The following is an 18,602-nucleotide window of genomic DNA, read 5'->3' on the forward strand; positions in this document are numbered from 1 at the left end:
CCCAAAGGAAACTAGCTTATGTAAAACTCTGATAGTTCTCAAGCGTGTAAGAATCCTTGGCAAGGCCTTATAAAAGGCAGATTCCCGGGCCACAATCCCCAGGAAACTTCCATTTTCACCAACTTTCACCCACTCTCATCAGGGATGGGGACTGGCGGGAGATGAGGAAGTTTTATCCATTCAGGTCCCTGGGTCTCCGAAAGAGGTCACGCTATTACCCCAAAAAAAAAAAAAAAATTCCATTTCCTATGCGCTTTCAGGTTACTTGGCGTTTTCATGTGCTTTACTTAGTCGGAGCCTTGTAACAACTCGGGTAGAAATTATTCTCATTTCCTAAGGGAGGAAACCGGCTGAGGGAGAGGAGACGATCTGCTCAAGGTCACAAAGCAAGATATGGCAAGGCAGAGACCGAAAGCCGGGCGCCTGGATTCCCAGCCCTGAGACCTTTCCAGGCCGAGAGTGGGTGGGACGCAGGTTCTCCTTCCAAGCTGGTTCCAAAATGGTGGGGGCAGTGGCGTAAGCAACGCCCCCGCCCCTTCCGTCCACCTCCCTTCTTCTTCCCTCGGCCACCCAGGCGGGGGGAGGGGATGGAACGGAGCAACCCACGTGACTGCCGACAACCTGGCGCGTGACGCAAGCGGTCGGCCTAACGCTCGCCTTGCCTTGTGGGAAGCGTAGTTCAGTAGATGGCCAGGTTGCCAAGGAAAACGGGGGCCAAGGACTACATTTCCCAGGAGGCGGCGAGGCGACGCCACCACAGCTTCGTCGGAGAGCGGGGACGCGGGGCGCGCTGTCGGGCGGGGGCGAGATTCGGGCCGGTTGTGCCGTTGCGAGGCTGCAGCTGCGATCCCTGCGTTGGGCTCAGGTAAGTGAGGGCCTTCGATGGGCGTTAGGGCAGCTCAATCGGCCCCAGGTGTCTCGTCTTTCATCTTTTCTCCGCGGCGGCTGGGTCAGGGTCCGCGGGCAGGCCTGGCGCGGATCCGCTCCCCGCGCTTATTCCCCGGCCTGCTCAGAGCGGGCCCGGCTCCCCCGACTCCTCCCCCTCCCCGCCCTTCAGGGCTTCCCCTGGCTCGGGCCTAGTTCCCGGCGCTGCGGGCCGCCTTTTCTCTCGTGTGGCGCCCAGCCTTTCCCCGCCTTTCAAGCTGCCAGGGACGAGGTCCCACCACGTCCGTCTCTCCCTTTGACCGTATGAATCCCATTTTTTGAATTTTTCCCTTTTCTCGGAACTCTTGTTTGTCGGGGGCCCCCCACCCCCCCATTTTACACGGCTCTGGTTCTGTCTTCTAGGGCGCATGTGGCTGGCACTAAGTAAGTTTTAGTGCCTCTTCTCTTTTTGCCGTGTGACCAGAGGAGGCATAGTCCAAATCCATCTGCTACGGGAATATTTGTGCCTCCTTTTTACTTCAGTCTCTCGGGTTGGAGGGGAAGCCAGCTCGCATTCCACTGGTAATCGGCGTGCATTCTGCTTACATGAGGCAGTTTTTTTTGTTTCTCTTAGCACCTAAGCAACTTTTATCAGCTCTTTTATTTTTTTTTTTGGGGGGGGGGGCTTCTAAATCCTAGGGGTGGAGCATGGCGGCGGCATAAGCTGCCTAGTAGCTTTGGAGCCCACAAGTTGCAAGCCATCAGTGGGAGTTCAGTGTTTCCGGGGAGATGGTTAATTGGATTGAAGGAAATGCCTCCGAGATTATGTTAGGGCTTGGAGGGTTTGGGCAGCCGATGAAGCTTCCTGTGGTGGTATAACAGAAGGATCTGGAGCCATCTTGCCGGGGTTTAACTCTTGGGTCTGCTGGCTTTTGATTCTGAGGTCAGGAGGACTTACGGGCTGCCTCAGTTTCCTTGTCTTGAAAGCAAAGGTGAATAACGGTGACACTTTATAGGGTTATTGTGAAGATTAAGTGAGATTAAATTGAAAACCGCTTAGTTTACTACCTGACATGTATTGAACGTTGTTACTATTACCGTCATTTGTAGGATTTTTAGATTGTGAACCCAAAGTGAAAAAATATGTATCAGGCTATCAACTTCTTTTTTCCCTTTTCTTTTGTGAAAATACTGTCTATTTTAACTGTCTTATCAGAGTATCATCCTACAGAAGCCTGTTAAAGATCCAAAAACGGCTTCTGCTTTGAACAACTTGTGCAGGAAATAAGAATTAGTTTGTTCTTTGCTGGGAAACGTGTTTTGTAAATTAGTGTACTCACTCTAGTACTTCACCAAAAATGCAGACTTTTTTCCTGCAGCCATTTAAACTTGATTGTAAACTTGATTGTATTTTGCAAAAGAAGTGAAGTTCCTGCTTAAGAAACTAACCAAAAATCTCTATGCTCAGTAGTCTCATCTCAGCTTTTTATTTTTATTTATTTTTTAAGATTTATTTTTATACAACAGCTGGGGTATAGGCCAGAGATGGGGGAGGCGGAGAGAGAATTCACCAGAGACAGAGTGGGGAGCAGAACAGGCAGACTGACTGAAGTACACTACTGAGGGGAGCAGCGGGAGAGACTGGAGAGGTCTGCACCACGTGAGAATCTCCCCTGCTGGCTGGGAATTGAACCTGCCCGGCAGAGGCTGCAGACTGCTTCACAGGGCTGCGCTCAACCTGCTGTGCCAAACGGGGGAGGCCCTCATCTCAGCTTTTTAAACCTTTTAGAGCCAGTGAAATATTTCCAGTTTTAAGAAATGATGTCTCTTAGTTTTCATTGCTATTTTAAAAAAAGATTTATTTATGCAAACTGTGATTGTGGTGGTGGTGGTGGTGATAGTAATAGTAGTAACCGCAGCTGTGATAGTAGTTCTTTAGCTTTTCTTTCATACTTTATGAATTTGGGTTAGCTAGTGAAATTATTGATGACAGAAAGTGTCTTGTACTGAGGAAACGCAGGGAGGAAGCTTGGAGTATTTCTGAGATTAGCACCGAGATGGAGAGGGAGGGAATAAGCTGACAGAGCACAAGACATGATTTATTAACTTTTTATTTTAAGACTGGATAGCCTAAAACACTAATAATCTTAAGATGCTCTAGCCTATTTTTTTTTTTTAAGATTTATTTATACATACAAGAGCTGGAGTACAGGCCAGAGGTGTGGGCGTTGAGAGGATTCACCAGAGACAGAGTGGGGAACAGAACAGGCAGACTGACTGAAGTACACTGCTGAGAGGAGCAGCAGGCGAGTCAGGAGAGGTCTGCTGCACCATGTGGGTAGCTCCCTGGCTGGGGATCGAACTCTTGCTGCAGTGGCTGACGTTAGCTTCATAGGTTGTGTATTAACACCTTGCGCCACCAGGGAGGCCGCGCTCTAGCCTATTTCTCTTGACCATGGTGACATCCTGATGTGAAGGAAGTGTGATTAATGCTGTTCTCTCAAACATGAGATTTTGATGGGTTGTTTCACACTCATTGTGTAAATACCTTTTTTTAAAAAAAGATTATTTGTTTATTTAAAGAACAGTTGGGGTATAGGCCAGAGGTGTAGGGTGTGTGTGAGGATTCACCAGAGACTGAGTGGGGAGCAACAGGTGGATTTACTGAAATACACTGCTAAGGGGAGCAGCAGTGTGACAGGAGAGGTCTGCTGCGCTTTATGTGGGTCAGCTCCCTGACCTGGGATTGAACTCAGGCCATCAAACTCAGGCAGCAGTGGTGTTAGCGAGCTGAGACTTAACCCCTGCACCACCAGGGAGGCCCAGGGTGAACTTTCTTATTCTTAGTCTTTCAAGGGAACTCTCAAAATCAAGGTTAAATACCATGTGATAGAAATCTCTCTTTGTTTTTTTTTGTCTAGAAGTTACTGGCTGATGAAACTGAGTTACTGAGAAAGCTGAACATTAGTGAGCTCAGTTTCACAAAAATCCATTTCCTAATGTTTCTTTCATTGTGTTTTATTTACAGTTCATATTTTAGTGGTAGAAATAGAGTGTTTATGAAGCATTGGCTAGTTTCCTTCAGCGGTTATGGAATTCAGATGTAGATCATCTATTTTGTAGTATATTATTTGGAAATAGTGTGTTATTGGAAGCATAGGGTGTACTTCCCAGAGTTAGAGTGCTGCCACTGAAAGAGAACCATTTATTTTTCTTTTTATGGCAGAGACTGAAAATTGAAGGCTCAGGAACTAAATCTGGTTTGCAGATGTGTTTTGTTTGGCTTACACAGTGTTGTAAATTTGAGTTAGTTGTCAACATTAAAAAACAGGGAGATTTCATGTAAAAATTTGGATTCAGGCTGCTTCTGAAAAATCAGATGTGGCAGCCATGGACCTGGTGTTTTGCTGCAGCAGCCACTTTTTACTTTTAGTCGTGTACTCTTCAGTTTTATCACATTCCTCACTACAACCTGACAAGGAACAGAGTTTCAGTTGGTCTGTTATTTTACACCTTTATATTACTTGTCTGTCTGTAGAAATTTTGATTTGCTATCCATCTTCTAGATGTGTGATACAGGCCTCTAAGGCCCCCCCAGTTTAAGTCATTTTACTTCGTAAACATTTTTTTCTCTCCATGACATAGTTCTTTCCTTTGTTTTGCATAGAAGGAAACTCAAGGTAACTTTAGAAGAGGAAAATGAAGCATCCAGGGGGAAATACTCAAACATTGAATTAATTTGTTTCCAAACTGAAGAAACTCAAGCACTTTCAGAAAGCATAAAAACATTGATCTGACCCCTACCCATATCCTCTAGCTGGTGTATATGCAGTGTCCTCATTTTTGTTTTGCCCAGTTTGCTTTTTAGCATATGGAATGTTCTCATTGCATGGTTCAGCTTGTCTGAGTAGATAGAAGGATATCAATTTAGTAGGCTTTTGGCTCCTATCAATGAGGCATAATAACCAAAGTTGTTTGGTTTTGGCTTTTTATTTTTATTTATTTATTTTTTTAAACATCCTTTTTTTTTTTTTTTTTTTTTTTTAAGATTTATTTATACAAGCACTGGGTACAGTCAGAAGCGCGGGAGGGTGAGAGAATTCACCAGAGCCAGAGCGGGGAGCAGAGCAGGCAGAAGGACCAAAGCACACTGCTGAGGGGAGCAGCGGGCGGCAGGAGAGGTCTGCGCACCATGTGGGACCCTCCTCTGGTGGCCGGGGATCGAACCGGCGCTGCAGAGGCCGCGGGCAGCTTCGCAACCCAGCGCTCAACCACTGCGCCACCAGGGGAGGCCCGGTTTTGGCTTTTTAATAATAAGCCTCTGAAGTCCCTTGCTTTGCTTTCAGAGTGGGGAACAGAACAGGCAGATTGACTGAAGTACACTGCTGAGGGTATCAGCGGGTGAGTCAGGAGAGGTCTGCTGCGCCATGTGGGTAGCTCCCTGGCCGGGGATCGAACTCGCGTTGAAGTGGCTTCGGAAAGCTTCATAGGTTGCGTCTTAACCCCTTACCCTTGTGCCACCAGGGAGGCCCAGGATATGTCCTTGACTAATATCTTTGGTACCAGACTTTTGGCTGTCAGAAAAAACTGAAAATGAAGGATAATGAGGTTAGTCAGAAGCCAGAACCGGGTTATCCAGTAGAAAAAAGAATTGGATAAATTTTTTCAATTAGCAATAATCGCACCTCGGATAAACCTCATTGGCTACGATACTGCCACTGCACAAAGCTTGGATCAAGTTGTTTTTTTTTTTTTTTTTTTTTTTTAAAGATTTATATTTATTTATTTATCCAAGCACTGGGTACAGTCAGAAGCACGGGAGAGTGAGAGAATTCACCAGAGCCAGAGGGGGAGCAGAGCAGGCAGAAGGACCGAAGTACACTGCTGAGGGGAGCAGCGGGCGGCAGGAGAGGTCTGCGCGCCATGTGGGACCCCCCTCCGGTGGCCGGGGAGCAGCCGGGGATCGAACCGGCACTGCAGAGGCTGCGGGCAGCTTCGCAACCTAGCGCTCAACCGCTGCGCCACTGGGGAGGCCCTTGGATCAAGTTTTTAATATAACTTCTTTTTTTGAGATATGATAAAGTGATGCTTCATCACTTCAGAAAGTTCTGTTGGACAGTGCTGGTCTGGATTGCCTTTTCATGTTTTTGTCACTGTTACTTCTGCCAGTCATAGGTGGGGCTTCACAGCAGTTGCTAGTTTCTCCCCTTAGATTTCACAGAAGAGTTTTTTAGTTTCAGTTAACTGTCATTTGTGCATCACCACTTTTATACTCTATAAATTCTCTTTACCTCTTAGCATTGGGTTGGTTCAGAATGCCGAAAGAAGGCTGTTACCACTGACCAGAAGTGAGCAACATGGGGGCAGTTTTGCTAAACCTCTTAATTCTGGATTAGAATTTATTTTTATTGCAAGTTATTACAAATTGTGTCCACTTTAAAAATAACTGAGGTTGAAATGGAATTTAGGTTGATGCAAGAACTGTATTTGATGTTTGACTTTTTTTTTTTTGCCCTCACCTAAATTCTATTTTTGTTGGCATTTTGTTGTACAGCATGTGTTTTATTACATATATTTACACCTATCATTTTTCCCAAGCTTTTTTAACATTGTGGTAAAATCTACATAACAAAGTTCACCAAATTAACCATTTTTAAGTGTACAATTTGGTGTTAAGTATATTTATTTTGTTGTGCAAGCATCATCACCATCCTTCTCTTAAACTCTTTTTACCTTGTAAAACTGAAACTCTACCCCTCAAAAAAAACTTCCCATTCTCCCTTCCAGTCTCTTCACTGCCACCATTGTACTTTCTGTTTCTATGACTTTGACTGTAAGTTTCATACTAGTTAAATCATATGGTACTTGTCTTTTTGTGATTGGCTTATTTTTCTTAGCATTATGTCTCAAAGACTCGTTGGTCTTGTAGTATGTCAGAATTTCTTTTTCAGGACTAAATATTCCGTCACAGGTATACACTTTGGTTATCGATGCACTGATGGGCTTTTGGGTTGCTTTGAGGTTTTTGCTAATGTGAATGATGGTGCTTAGGAATATGGGTGTACAAATATCCCTCGAACACCCTGCTTTCAGTTCTTCTGGGTATATACTCAGAAGTGGAATTACTGAATCATATGGTAATTCTATGTTCAATTTCTTGAGGAACTGATTTCCACAGTGGCTGTAGCAATTACATTCCCATTGATAGTACCCAAGCATTCTAATTTTTCCACACCCTTGCCAGCCCTTATTTTCTGTCTTACAGTAGTCGTCCTAATGTTTGTCGTCCTAAAGTTTGATTTCGTTTTCCTAATGATTAGTGGTGTTAAACATCTTTCCATCTGCTTATGGACCATTTGTGTATCTTCTTTGGAGAAATGTCTACTCAAGGCCCTTGTCCGTCTCCCATCTTATTGAAGTAACTTGCCGACATGAGTGCCCTTTTCATTTAAACAATTTAACATGCATACCATTAGTTAGAGGTCAATTTATGATTCTGTTTTTGAAGAGAGGGCAAATTTATACACAGTGAAATGTGACCATGATTTCTTTCTTATGTGCTTCAAGTTTTGACTTCCAGTTCTTACTAGAGAATGATTCACTTTTCTGGATTTAATGATGACTTTTGTCTTGAGTTAGATTTCTTTTTGCCCAAATAGTATTGTGACCATATAATTTACCTCTTTGAACCTGGACACTATTGAGAGAGGGGCTATTAAGACTCTGGGACAACAGGTGTAAACTGGAGCAAATCTGGCTCTAAGGTCAACCTAAATGATTAAAGAAACACCTAAAACACTTTTTTCCTTTAAGATTACTTTTATAGGTTGAGATCTTTTTCAAAGTAAATGTTTTTATAAACACTTTACATCTATTATCTCATTTAATATTGTACTATATGAGGTAAGTGATTTTTTTTTTAAATGAAAGATGGAGTTGAGGTACAAGAGATTAATTTAGGGAGGTAACAGTTTGAACCTAGGTTTGACTTGCTATACTTCTGTTAACCGTTGGCTGTACTGCTCAGAATAAGTACTCTGGGAAGTAGATGGGCTACTGATTGGGACAGTCCTCATATAATACAGCTAGCTCCATTTTGTTATTGTCATACTTACTGGATCCAAAATTAAATGATCTAATTCTTACTCAGAATGAACTTAAATTAACACAGGGTTTTTCATCTTAATGAATAGAATGACAAGCTTATTTCAGAATTGATATTTGCCTCGTGTTTTTTATATCTTTCCGTATTTAAAATTAAAATTCTGCCCTCCTTTTTGAGAGAATTTCTACATACATCTAGCACTAATAAAAGGAATATATGAAAAATGACACTGTTCAGGAGCTTACAAAACTCATCATAACCACATACTATCATTTCTTTTATTGGTAAGTGGATAATAAATGGTTTGAATGTGTAAAAGTTGTGAAAAGCTTGTCTCTTTCAAGTTTAGTCACAAATGAAACCAAAACCTCTAGTGCTCTTCTGACAGTTGAGTACACAGAAACTTGAGCTCACTGAAAATTCTCAAATGTAAGTTTTAAATCCCATTAGAGTTTAATTATTGTGGTAATACTTTAAACAAATTTTTGGACTATTGGTTCAGAAAGTAGTGGGTCCGTGAAATATCTTTGTCTCACGAGTTCCATCAATAGGTATTTATTGAATAAGTGGTACATGAATATGTCACTGAGTTGTTAACATTTATATATTTTATTTTATTTATTTTTTTAAGATTTATTTATTTGTATTTTATTTATACAAACACTGGGTACAGTCAGAAGCACGGGAGGGTGAGAGAATTCACCAGAGCCAGAGCTGGGAGCAGAGCAGGCAGAAGGACCGAAGTACACTGCTGAGGGGAGCAGCGGGCGGCAGGGGAGGTCTGCACGCCATGTGGGACCCTCCTCCGGTGGCCGGGGAGCAGCCGGGGATCGAACTGGCGCCGCAGAAGCTGCTGGCAGCCTCGCAACCCAGCGCTCCGCTGCGCCACCGGGGTGGCCCCATTTATATATTTTAAAAGAACTTTTTGAAAAAGAAAAAAAATTGAACCTGGTTGACCTGGAGACCAAGCTTCCTGATAATACTTAGTCCGATCATTTATGTGGTAAGGTATTTGTGTACATGAACCGTGAAAAGTAAAGTGAAAGATAAATTATTTAGTTCTGAATTTGTTGTCTAAATTTTGGCTTTGGTTACTGGGAAAGTAAGATTATATGTACTTTTCAAAAGTGTACCTAAGCTGCTACTTTGTGTACAATTTGTTATTCCAGCTGGAATTTTGACCTTGCCCTTATAACCTGGTCTTATCTGGTAATATACCTTAGAGTTGCCAGCAAGAAATGGGTGCTTTTTGAGTGGTAGAGCATGTTTCTTGTTGCCTATTGAAGATAACTGCAAAATTACAGGGACAGAGATTTTGTCTTCTGGGTTGTTCATATGCCTGTCTTTTACTCCTTTATTGCCTCAGTATATTGCCTAGTAAAAACATTATCCATAGGGCACACTAATGAAGGTTAATCCAGTGTAATGTTTATGTAAAATGTTTTAAAAGTTTTTTGAGTACATTATTTTGGATCTTTATGTTAGTATTTTCAGAGGAATCATTCCTGATAGGCCAACTGAATATCTTACTAATAGGACATCCTCAAGGCAGGCAACATATGGTGGGCAGTGGTGTTCCAAAATAAAAAAATTAAACTGGGACAGGGGGACTGGGAGTTGGGTAGTAATTAGGAGGAGACCGCTGTTCTTTATTCTAGTACAGTTTGAGGTTTTTACTGTGGATGAAGACAACTGGGTAAAAAGATGAGTTAAACAATTTAGTTTGCTTAGGCAAATAAGACCATTACTGTTAACATCTGAATTTCTATGATTATCTACATGCTTTCCCTTTTTGAAAATTGTAATGCAACAACGTGGGTGAACCTTGTGACATGCTCGCTGCCATCAGCTAGACAAAAGGGGCGAATACTGTATGGTTCTACTTGGGCCTCCCTGGTGGCGCAGGGGGTTAAGCATCTCACTGTGAAGCAATCCGTAGCCCCTGCCGGCCAGAGAGCAACCCACATGGCGCAGCAGACCTCTCCTGTCTCGCACGCTGCTCCTCTCAGCAGTGTACTTCAGTCAGTCTGTCTGTTCTGTTCCCCATTCTGTCTCTGGTGAATCTTCTCACCCCTCACATCTCTGGCCTGTACCCCAGCTCTTGTATGCATAAATAAATAAATTTAAAAAACTTGATTCACTGGGTTCTTTGGTAGGTTCTTAGAAACAGCAACATTAAATGAAAGGAGTTTGCAGGTCCTCCATTAACTTCAGCTGGTATTTATTTAAAAATTAATGTTTATAATAACATTCACATGTTATTAGAGAATCTGGTATACCTCAAATAGTCAAAGTCATAGAAAGTAGAATGGTGGTTGAGGGGGAAAGTTACTGGTTGAGACACAGTTTTAGTTTGGGAGATGAAAAAGTTCTAGAGATAGGGTGGTAATGATTGCTTAATAGTATGAATGTACAGTATATGACTGAACTGTGCTCTTAAAAATGGTTAAGAGGGCAAATTTTGCGTTATGTATTTTTTATCACAGTAAAAAAAATTTATAGCTAATACTCATTTTTGTTCAATAAACTGTATACAGAAAGGAATTTGATCTCATACTTGCCCTCAAGGAGCTGTGTAATCTATTATGTCACTAGTAGTTTGCAAGGAAATAGAGCCTTCAATTGTAAGGACATGGTGGTAGTTCATAAAAATTTTGTGATATAGGAAGAGAATCTGGGAAAGGAGCTTTTCCTATGTATTGTCTTAATCTGCTGGATAGGCTGGAAGATTTAGCAAGAATGTTAGTTTGCCCCAAGACACCTCTGCATAGCTTGAGAGAATGTTTTTCCAAAGCACTTAATGGTCTAGGTAGAAATTTTCAGTTTTGTGTTTGAGCCCTCTCATAAATTGGGACTTTGGTTTTTATGTTTTGTGGTTTTTTTTTTTTTTTAAAGATTTATTTAGGGGCCTCCCCGGTGGCGCAGCGCTTGAGCGCTGGGTTGTGAAGCTGCCCGCTGCCTCTGCGGCGTCGGTTCGATCCCCGGCTGCTCCCCGGCCACCAGGGGAGGGTCCCGCATGGCGCGCGCAGACCTCTCCTGCCGCCCGCTGCTCCCCTCAGCAGTGTACTTCGGTCCTTCTGCCTGCTCTGCTCCCCGCTTTGGTTCTGGTGAATTCTCTCACCCTCCCGCGCTTCTGACTGTACCCAGTGCATGTATAAACAAACCAACAAACAAATAAATAAAACATGCCTCTAAAAAAAAAAAAAGTTTTATTTAGGGCCTCCCTGGTGGTACAGCGGTTGAGCGCTGGGTTGCGAAGCTGCCCGCGGCCTCTGCGGCGCCGGTTCTATCCCCGGCTCCTCCCCGGCCACCGGAGGAGGGTCCCACATGGCGCTCAGACCTCTCCTGCCGCCCGCTGCTGCCCTCAGCAGTGTACTTCGGTCCTTCTGCCTGCTCTGCTCCCCACTCTGGCTCTGGTGAATTCTTTCACCCTCCCGCGCTTCTGACTGTACCCAGTGCTTGTGTAAACAAACAAACAAACAAACAAACAAATAAATAAATAAAACATGCCTCTATATAAAAAAAATTAATAAAATTAAAAAAATAAAGATTTATTTATTTATACAAGTACTGGGTATAGTCAGAAGCGCAGGAGGGTGAGAGAATTTACCAGAGCCAGAGCGGGGAGCAGAGCAGGCAGACTGATGAACACATTGCTGAGGGGAGCAGCGGTTGCAGCAGGAGAGGTCCATCGCGCCATGTGGGACCCTCGCCGGTGGCTGGGGATCAAACCGGCGCTGCAGAGACTGTGGGCAGCTTCGCAGCCCAGTGTTCAACGAACGCTGTGCCACCAGGGGAGGCCCTAAATTGGGACTTTGGGGCACAGAATAATAGTGTTATTTGGTGGATGTTCATTCAATCTGCAATCATATGCAGACTTTGGTTTGTTACCAGAATGTGTAAGAAGTGTTTTACATTGCCAGACTGCCAAAAAGACAGTTTCTGAATTCTCAAGCATAGTTGTCAGTGACTACCAGGTACCCCCTGATAGAATCTTATCTATTAACTCTTGGCATTTTGACATTAACTTGATTAATATTTATTGAGGAGAAATATGTACTAAGCACTGTCTCAAAACTTTACACCTCTGTTAAGTTATTTGATTTTCTTTACAACCCTCTGTTGTAGAAACCAGTTTTTACAGATGAGTGCTATTTAATTAAGTAATTCTAATGAGTCTTGATACTAGTTGATGGAGTTGGGAATAAAGCAGTCTGGCTTTCCATCATATGCTGTTGTTATTTACTGAGACAGTGCTTTGGGATGATTGATTACTAATTTTATTTGCTGTACTCTTAAAGTTGTTGGGCATCTATTTTTAAAAATGGCAGTTTCTATCATTTACACTTCAGTTTTGAGAATTACTGCTTATTAAGGATTTATTCTTGTTTGACTGTTTGCATTAAATGACGGTAGAACTAGAGTTGGTAAACTTTCTGCAAAGTTCCAAATAATTCATTATGCTTTGGTGGTAAGGAGGTGAAATTGAGACTATTATGTAGGCATTTAATAATAAGATAAAATGATCAGCAGGATTAAAAATATAATTGAGGTCCTTCTTGGTGGCGTAGGGCTTAAGTCAGCTTTATTACCACTACAGCTTGAGTTTGAGTTCGATCCCTGACCAGGGAGCTAACGCACATGATGGCGCAGCAGACCTCTCTTGTCTTGCCCACTGCTCCCCTTAGCAGTATATTTCAGTAAATCTGCCACTTCTGCTCTTCACTCCCTGCATTGCTGGCCTACACCCCAGTTCTTTTGTGCAAAAGTGTATATATATATATATTTATTTAAAAATTGAATATAATTTTTGTAATATAGGTATGTCAGTAAGAAAAATAGAATTTGGGAGACAGCATTTCACTTAATTGGGATTCAAGATTAGCTTTACCCATGAAAATTGATGGCAAATGTTAATCTGTTAATGCTGAAATCTGTAGTGAAATTTTACATGTCATTTTGGAAAATTTCTTTTCACACAGATAGGTACTGCCAAATATTAATCTTCGTCCATGAGCATATGATTTTAATTGAGCATATCCATCATTTGAAAGGCTTTTAAAAGTTCCGTTAGATTCTTGATATTTTGCCTCTTAGCATGACACTTCAAATCAATCATTTCCAGTTGAAAATTAGATGCAAGCCTTTCAGTTGCATAGTTAGATGTGTTTTGAAATGGAGATTTCCTTTGCACTCAGAAAATTTGTTTGAGCTCAGAAAATTTGTCCACTTCAAATTTGTGTGGAAATGGAGTCATACTGCTTTTTTTTAACTTTTGAAAGTATCCTGAAGCAAATAAAGTAACTTGACATTACTTGTTCAGATAACATTTGTTGTTCAGATTAATTTGCGGCAGTGTTTGTTTCCCACAAAGTGTTATTTTACCTTGTAATTTTTTTTTTTTTTTGTTTGTTTGTATTTGTACAAGCACTGGGTACAGTCAGAAGCGTGAGAGGGTGAGAGAATTCACCAGAGCCAGAGCGGGGAGCAGAGCAGGCAGAAGGACCTAAGTACACTGCTGAGGGGAGCAGTGGGCGGCAGGAGAGGTCTGCGTGCCATGTGGGACCCTTCTCCGGTGGCCACGGAGCAGCCGGGGATCGAACCGGCGCTGCAGAGTCTGCGGGCAGCTTCGCAACCCAGCGCTCAACCGCTGCGCCACTGGGGAGGCCCTTACCTTGTAATTTTTTAAAGATTTATTTATTTATGCATACAAGAGCTGGGTACAGGCCAGAGATGTGGGGGGTGAGAGGATTCACCAGAGACAGAGTGGGGAACAGAACAGGCAGATCGACTGAAATACGCTGCTTAGGGGAGCCTTGGGTGAGTCAGGAGAGGTCTGCTGCGCCATGTGGCTTGCTCCTTGGCCAGTGATGGAACTCTGGCTCCAGTGGCTGCGGATAGCTTCATTGGTTGTGCCTTAACCCCTTGTGCCAGCAGGGAGGCCCACCATGTAATTTTTGATTGACTTTTCTGAAGAACATTATCAAGTCTCAAGTAAAATCTAAATTTCCGAAACCATTTATTATTCAAAAATAAGGTGTTTCTTCTTAGCCCTAACTTTAAAAAAATCACAATGAAATATTGCTTCTATAAGCTGCTGAACTGCTCTTTGGTAGGGTAAGTTGGACAAAATTTCATGGAACTGATGATAAGTAAGTCTACAGGAGTAAATCAGAGTGAACGAAGGCCAGTGTATTGATGGTATTTTGGCATGTGATAGATTAAACTTTTTTTCTGCAGTACATCTGCTGATGAATAGTACAGAGAATAACCATATTCTTTAAATACCTTCCATTTTCATGCCAGAGATTGTGGCGGGGGGCGTTAAGAGGATTCACCAGAGACAGTGGGGGCCAGAAAGGGCAGATTTACTGAAATATACACTGCTGAGGGGAGCAGTGGGAGAAACAGGATAGCTCCCTGGCTGGGTCTTAGTTCTTTGATGGGTGGGAAGATGAAGAGTTGCTTTACTTGAAATGTATCTGTTAAATTTAGTTCAGCATATACTTCAGTTAATTTTTGTTCCTTTTCAAGTATCTAAATCTTCTGAATTCTCTGAATTAGGAAGTTATGTGAGTTAGTCTTGCATAATGCAAACTGTAACACCTGAAATATTACCAGTGAAAGTATCATAAGAGGAAGGAAGATTTTAGCTTTCCAAACTACAGTCTTACTGTGGGAACTTGGATGGTTGAAAATGTGAGAGTGAAGTTTATGATTTCCAGGCATCTGTATTTCAAGGTGTAATCTGCAAGGGTTAGCAAGTTATTTATCACTGCTTATTTCCTTTCGTTCCAGAATTGTATGCTGACTTTGTACATCAGAGAAGCCACTGGCACTGTCAGTATTCTGAGGGAGTGTCTGCTTGGGATCTGGTGCAAGTTGAATCATTGTTCAAATAAGGTAAATGAATGGTAGAAAAAGGACTCAATAACTTCACTGACTTAAGAAAACAATCTTATGTTAATAACTCTTTGTCCAGAAGATTACTTTATAGAAGTTCTGCCTTCTGGTTAAACAGTGTTTGTTCTTCAGTTTAGCACACTAAAACAAGCTGATAAAGTAGCTTTGCTGTCTGATTCCTTACCAAATTATTGTATAATCAACAGTTACTTTTTTACTTTGAGTTCTTTAATAATACACATTTATTCATTTGAAAATATTGAAAAAGATCATCCATTAAACTTGACATCCATTAGTCATCATTAATATTTTGGTGAACACTCTTCATATACATGGTACTTGGAAATGTGTGAGTTTAGTTAAAATTGGGGCTTATACTTTTCTGTCACCTAGTTCTTGTTAATAAGAATAAGTTTTTTCCTGTTCGCATTTTGGCTTTTCATCATGGATGTGACATTTATCTAACTAGTTCCTTTTGGTAGACATTTAGGCTCTCATTTTCTACTGTCATAGGAAAAAAATGTTTTTCTGCTGTATTTGTGATGGACACAAATACATTCCTCTTCCCATTTGATTTTCCCCCTTGGTGCATTTTCTTTTTTTAACTTTAAAAAATACTTTATGTATCTATTTATACATTAAAAACTTTTAAAAACATGTACAAAAATCCTTTACATGTGAGAGTATCGGCTCCTTAGGGCTTTGCATGAAAAGCAGCAGTCCCTCTGTACTACTTCCCAGTCTCTAGAAGCAGTGACTGCCAATTCTTTTGGTATTACCTAAATAAGTTTATTTTGCTGTTTATTGATTTTCCGGATTTTGGTGTTATATATTAACTTTCTACCTTGGATAGTGGTGGTTTTGGTAGACTTACTTCCCTCACCACCTCACACGCACACATTTATTGTCGCATTGGTTATAACATAATTTTGATTAGAGCAATAATCACAGTTGGCAATATTATGGTTATGTACAGTTTAATTATAGCCATAGTTCATTTTCCCTTTTTGCACAACTTTTTTTCTGTTAATAATTTTTTTTTTTTTGATGCTTAACTTTGTGTCTATGGTTTTGTCATTAGTTCCTCTCTACAACTTCTAAGAATTGTAAGTCTTCTTTAGTATTTTAAGCATTTTAGCGATATCATAAATTTTATCTTTTTGGTGATACATTGTGAACATGTTCTCTAGGCAGTGGTGCAGTTGTCATACTTGGCTATCCAACGTCATCATCTTGATGATTTTTCCTACTTCTCTTCTACTGAATCCTGTATCATTTTTTTTTTTTTTATTTAATCCCTTGTTTTAAAAGGAGCACTTTTTTCCCACTAGCTTGCTGAGAAAGGAGTACACAGAGAGGTAAATTTATTTTATTGAAGTAACATTGACAACATCGTATATGTTTTAGAAAGAGGTAAGTTTTTTAGCCAATGCGTGGCTAAAAATGCCTTTATTTTAATTGTTAGTTTGGCTGGTTTTAGAATTCTAGTTTGGAAGTTATTTTCCTTCAGAGTTTTGAAAATCTGCTATTTGGCTTTCATTGTTGGTGAGGTGTCAGTTAACGTTGCATAGAAACCTGCATGTAACCTCTGAAACGTCAAAACATCTTTTTCCCAGTGTTCTGAAATTTCACAATGATCTTTTTGCTTAGTTGTTTTTATCCAGTATTTGACCACTTGGGGAACTAAAACTCGGTTCTGGGAAATTTTCAGGGATTATGTCACTGATTTTTCTGCCATCTGTTTTCTTTTTCCTTTGGGAACTATTTGGATGTGGTTTCTTTTTTTAAAAAAGATTGTATTTATACATACAAGAACTGGGGTGTAGGTCAGAGGTGCGGGCCATGAGTGGATTCACCAGAGATAGTGAGGAGCAGAACAGGCGGATCTACTGAAATACACTTTATTTATTGTCTTTTTTTTTTTTTTTTTTAAAGTTTTTTATTTATTTGTTTGTTTGTTTATACATGCACTGGGTACAGTCAGAAGCGCGGGAGGGTGAGAGAATTCACCAGAGCCAGAGCGGGGAGCAGAGCAGGCAGAAGGACCGAAGTACACTGCTGAGGGGAGCAGCGGGCGGCAGGAGAGGTCTGCGCGCCATGTGGGACCCTCCTCCGGTGGCTGGGGAGCAGCCGGGGATCGAACCGGCGCTGCAGAGGCCGCGGGCAGCTTTGCAACCCAGCGCTCAACCGCTGCGCCACCGGGGAGGCCCGTCTTTTTTTTTTTAAAGATTTATTTATGCATACAAGAACTGCGGTACAGGCCAGAGGTATGTGTGGGGGTGTGTATGTGAGAGGATTCACCAGAGACAGAGTGGGGAACAGAACAGGCAGATGAACTGAAATGCTGAGGGGAGCAGTGGGCGAGTCAGGAGAGGTCTGCTGCTCCATGTGGATATCTCCCTGGCCGGGGATGGAACTTGTGCTGCAGTAGCTGCAGATAGCTTCATAGGTTGCGTCTGAACCCCTTGCGCCACCAGGGAGGCCCTGACATACACTTTTGAGGGAAGCAGTGGGTGAGACAGGAGACATCCATTGCACCATGTGGATTAACTCCCTGGCCAGGATCAAACTCATGCGTCAGTAGTTGGCAGTAGGTTGATAATGCTGAGACTTTAATCCCTGTGTCACTAGGGAGGCCCTCTTTTGGACTGAACTTATAATTTTATTTTGTCCATTATTTCCATTATAATGTTTTTGTCCTACCTCCTGGGAAATTTTGTTGGCTGTTTTTCAATTGTTGTATTTTTAAATTTGTGTTCATGTACAGACACACATATATACATACCCTTTTTTTTTCCATTTCAGCAAGATTTTTGTTAATTAGTTCTTTATACAACTAAAGAACCTCAGTACCTACAAGAGTATAGTTACACCCTTTGTACATTTGTAGAAATGTGTGCCTTCTGTAGCTGCCAGAAATTGGTAATAGTTGGTTCTTTAAGTGTTCCCATGTGAGTTAATAGATTACAGTTGCAATAAGTTAGAAACTGCTTCCTCACATCTCCCATGAAGACTTTTCACTTTGTTGACATCATGAGTGATTTATTTTTCAGATTTTGTGGTAAGAACACTTAAGATGAGATCTTCCCTCTGACATGTTGAGTAAAAAACATCATTATTAACTATGGGTGTTGTATTCTACAACAGGTCTCTAAAGCTGATTCATCTTACTTAACTGAAACTTCATCCCAGTTGGTGGTAATTCCCCATATTCTCTCCCCTACACTGTGTCTACCAGCCTTTTACTCTGAGTCTGAGCCTTTTTCTTTAAGATACATTATATAAGTGGAATCCTGGATTATTTGTCTTTCTGTGACTGACTTCACTTAGAAATGTTTTCAAGGTTCTTCATGTTATTACTTATTGCAGAATTTTTTAAAGATTGAATAGTATTCCACTGTATGTACAGTCTTAATAAACTTAACAAGTTGTCCCCAGGCCATCTGTATAACAGTGATCTCAGTAGGCTCTATCTTCCTGGCTGGGGATTGAACTCAGCCTGTAGTGATGATAGTGCTGAGACTTATCCACAGGGAGACTTTGTCCCAACTATTGATTTATCTTTTTAGTGACTTAAAAAATCACCATTATAAGGGTGTATTATAGGCTACTATGTCTAGACTGTATTTGGTCCATTTATCTGTCTCTTCTAGTACTAATACTCAGTGTTTTTATTGTTATAGCCTTATATCTTTAAATAATGATGCAAGTCTTCTCCAGCCTCAAAATA

The 18,602-nt window shown here is 41.4% G+C and overlaps 1 protein-coding gene and 1 pseudogene across 3 annotated transcripts in view; one reads left to right on the forward strand and one right to left on the reverse strand.

Moving 5' to 3' along the window:
- The first annotated feature begins 762 nt into the window (after positions 1–762).
- The window catches only part of THRAP3 (thyroid hormone receptor associated protein 3), a 56,336-nt gene continuing 38,496 nt past the window's right edge, over positions 763–18,602 (forward strand). For 2 of the 3 annotated variants that reach the window (XM_037500662.2, XM_037500664.2), the window contains exons 1-2: positions 763–865; positions 14,768–14,872. The gene's annotated coding sequence lies outside the window, so the exon portion shown is untranslated. Of the gene's footprint in view, positions 866–1,114; positions 1,187–14,767; positions 14,873–18,602 lie in introns of those variants that run through there. The other variant, XM_037500663.2, reaches the window with a different exon arrangement.
- Positions 5,427–5,594, reverse strand: LOC119237389 (U4 spliceosomal RNA; annotated as a pseudogene).

Source organism: Talpa occidentalis, unplaced genomic scaffold (assembly GCF_014898055.3).
Source record: "Talpa occidentalis isolate TD23 unplaced genomic scaffold, MPIMG_talOcc4v2.1 talOcc4.9, whole genome shotgun sequence".
Taxonomy (NCBI): domain Eukaryota; kingdom Metazoa; phylum Chordata; class Mammalia; order Eulipotyphla; family Talpidae; genus Talpa; species Talpa occidentalis.